This window comes from Poeciliopsis prolifica, unplaced genomic scaffold, assembly GCF_027474105.1.
Source record: "Poeciliopsis prolifica strain line A6 unplaced genomic scaffold, Auburn_PproV2 SCAFFOLD005, whole genome shotgun sequence".
NCBI classification, from domain to species: Eukaryota; Metazoa; Chordata; class Actinopteri; order Cyprinodontiformes; family Poeciliidae; genus Poeciliopsis; species Poeciliopsis prolifica.
This window is the reverse complement of record NW_026562380.1, coordinates 13,180,887-13,184,618: the sequence shown is the minus strand read 5'-3', so window position 1 is coordinate 13,184,618 and position 3,732 is coordinate 13,180,887. Positions and strand designations below refer to the sequence as shown.

The 3,732-nt window shown below is 36.7% G+C and overlaps 1 protein-coding gene across 1 annotated transcript in view; it reads left to right on the top strand.

The window, feature by feature from the left end:
- The window catches only part of abraxas2 (abraxas 2, BRISC complex subunit), a 28,529-nt gene that overhangs the window by 7,433 nt on the left and 17,364 nt on the right, over positions 1 to 3,732 (top strand). The window lies entirely within an intron of this gene.

The following is a 3,732-nucleotide window of genomic DNA, read 5'->3' as shown; positions in this document are numbered from 1 at the left end:
CTGGATCGGAACCATATCCGCGTCCACTTCAAGCGGGGTGGCGGAGGGGGGGAGGCCAGAGGCATCAACAGCTCCGAACAACCTCATATGAAATGACGCAAGGCGGCAGCGAACACGTAAAGCGCTAACGCTAACTTTTAACGGCGAAGTGTTTCACTAAAATTTCAGAAATTGCTACTTTTAGTTAGGTTTAAACAACGTTAGTTAGCACTACTTCCCCCTGCGGGTTGGTATGTTCCGTTCTCCTCCCACCCCTCTTGCTGCTTTTACTACGCAGCGTAGTGATGTATATTAAATGTGGAACGATATAGTTACACCCGAAGAGGTTAAAATTTGTTTAGGTTTAAGCTGCTGTTCTTCGGAAAGGCAACAAAAGCCGAATAATAAAAAAAAAAAGTTTGGAAAAATGTTGTAAATAAAAGGCCGTTAGTAATTCACACACTGCAAGTTACGCCACAATTATTAATCCACAGCATAGTCAATGTATTGACAGGCATTTTAATACATAAGCACAGTAAGACTCGTGATTTACTTGTGCAGCCAGTCTACTCTCTGAAGACAAAATTTCCAATTTTCAAGTGAATAAAAATAAAACAATCTAGAATTTGGGATGGAAAACTCAGAAGTTTGTCACCAACCCAAGTCTCAAAATCCAAAATGGATGCCCTTTTTTATTTTAATTTACATTTTGGAAACAGTTTGAGAAGTTTACAAATACAATTAGTCCACCTTATGCCTATAACCCATAATACTTTGTTTAAATTAACGTGGAAAAAATAAAAACACCCACTCATCTTTTAAATAGTGAGTGGGTGATAGTTTTATCTGATGATGTACTTGCTGCTGTCAAGTCCATTGCTAAGGAAAGGGAAGTAAAAATCTAATTTTATTAGACATTGATCTGCCAATTTATATGCTTTTAAATCTGATGAGTGGACACAATTTGTGGGTTTAACTATTTGAAAGTGGCAGTTTTCTGTTGAAAAATCATGAATGCAGTCAGAAATAGAATTTTAAAAAAATATGCCATGCAATGATTAGTTATGTATATCAAAAAAGGAAGTACACTATTCAAACAAAAATCCAACCAGATGTCTCTGCAGGGCTGTTAATTCTGATTTCCCTTTGCAGACAAAATAAGTAAATACACAGGGTTTTCAGTTTCAATTCCAACTGAACTTTTTGGTTACATTCATCTTGGATTGTCTACTATTAGTAACTAGTGGAGTCCTAAACCCACATTTTCAGGAATAAAAGGGTTTCACTTTATCCGCCTATACAACACATACTCGTTAGAATTACAAGTTAAATTTGGCTCCATAATTGGTGCAGATGCAAAAAAAGAACATGTCAGTAAGTGTGTGATTATCAAAACAGATTGTCAAAGATTTATCAAAATTGCAAAACAGCTTTCTAGATTTTTTTTTTTTTTTACAAACATCTTTGCTGTAACTTTGTCTTACCAGAGGTTGTGGAATCAATCCTACAGCAGCACCACCAGTTGTAAGATGGGTAAACCAGTGTGACTGTGAGGATATTTCCTTTGTTGGGTTTGCATTGAGATAATCACATTGCCAGGTCAAGGAATGTAATAACAGCCTGCTTTACAGTGCCTTCCACCTCCTTTGTTTAGGTATATTTCAGTGGCAGTGTTACAGTGTCACTTACAGGCATCAATATATATATGTAATAGCTGTGAGTGCTATTTGGATGCATGTCATCATTCATTTCTTCACATTCAATGTGTAAAAACGGAAAAAAAAAACCCTGTAATAAAATCATTTCAGAGTAGCATTAAAATTAGCCTAGGTAAAACCAGTCATTACTCGAAAAGGCAGAGTGTGAATGTTTCTCACTGTCAGACAGACTTCCACATCCTGCTATGGAAAAGTTCACCGCTACATGCTGGAGCAATTCACTTCAATCCACAAAAATCCTGTTCGGAGACCTTCAAATGTGTTTCCAGGGAGATGAGGTGAAAAATATAAATATTTGCAGGATCACGCTTGAGAAGTTGAAATGAAAGCACAGAAGGTTGCTGGCAAGTCCTCCAGTGGGTTGTGGCATCAAGTCCAAAAACTTTCTTTTGTAAGTTAAGGTCATGAGTGGAATAAAAGTGAATCTCTAAAATGTTGACATGAAACTTGTTCAGGGTGGTAAATAATCTGTGAAAGTTTGATTTACCTCTTTTCACCTAATAATAAACTTTTAAAAGAAGCAGTCATTAGCCTAGTCTTAATAAAACTGTAAGAATAATCTATATATAAAAAAATTGGCATATCAACAGTAGCAAGAATTCTTTCAGTTTAAAAGGCTGTTATGTCCACTTTGACATAAATTACATTAGTATTATTGTGCTGCTAATACTGATTGAAACTGCCAATAAGACTTCCCCACAAAATCTATCAGACCCATGAAACCTGTCAGTCAGCTTTTCTATTTTGTAACGGTGGTGTAAATCTTTATAAATTGTAGATCAAATGTCCCCACTCAACTGATAAGCCCATTCCTTTCTTGACTTTGGTGGCAAGATTTTTTGATTTTTTAATTATTATCTCTTTTTTTTCTCTTTTGAAATTTTGAAGTCGATTATTGTCAAGATCATGGTTTATTTCAGCTTTGCCACCCAAATCAACATCCATTATAACTTTAGGCTCATCGTTATAAGTGGGTTAGTCAGTAAGAATGACCCATTTTCAACTCACAAGCAACCTGAGGGCTTCAGAATCTGTTAAAAATGACCACAAGTTACTCAACGTTTAGTAAAACCTCCTATGATGTCATGAGCCATGAGGTCCTGCTGTCGAACTTGTTTACTTCACAGTACATATTCAATGGAAAAAGAAAAATGAGATTTTAAAAAGCCTCTAGAAGTATTGTTTTGTAGAGAAAATTATAATTGTATCAAAGAGTGTGAATCTGGCAGGTTGCATTGCATTCAAATATAAAATTCATACTTTGTGACACACAAGTCTGAAATAATTTGCTGCCGAATGTGATATCTTTAATGTATTGAGTGGGCATGAGGAAATGAGCAGAAACTCCTCACAGGACGTTTCACTTCATGGGAAAATCTCAATGTTGTAAATGTGGGCATAACATGCGTTATCCTGACAGGATATCCACAGTCTTGTAAAATTCCAGGCAGTAATTATTGTAAGTCTCGGATGTGTTTAGCCAACAAGTGTCTCAACGCAGACGAGTCCCATTGGGCCACTCGCCTGTGCAGCTCGCAATTAGCATCCAGAGCTTGGCAGATATTAATGACGCCATTGAGAAAGGAAGAGGGCAGACAAGCACCTCTCCCACAGAAGTCACGGCCTCCTGTTTATTCATTGTGTCAGAGGTTCTTAATCATCATCCTCAGGACCCCCAGTGCTGCTGGTTTCCATTTTAACAAATTCGATTGGGCCTATTCTCTGCATGGTTGGAAAGGCAAATTTAATTTACAACCTAGTGAGAGAGAACACTGGCTTCCTGTGTGTTGGGACTCTCAAAGAAATTATTACAAAGACATGTCAAGGATCTATGGAATGAGGAAAAATATTTTGCAAAATATGAATGGACTGCTTAGGACTCCCTGCAGACTAAATCTAGACTTCTGTTTGATTAGAAAAAGAGTCGCAATAACTGAAAGTGTTAGCATTGTGTTTAAAATCAAACTAAGTACTATACAACAATCAAAGTGAAAGATTATTAAGATATCCGAGTGAACTGAAACAACAAAAACTC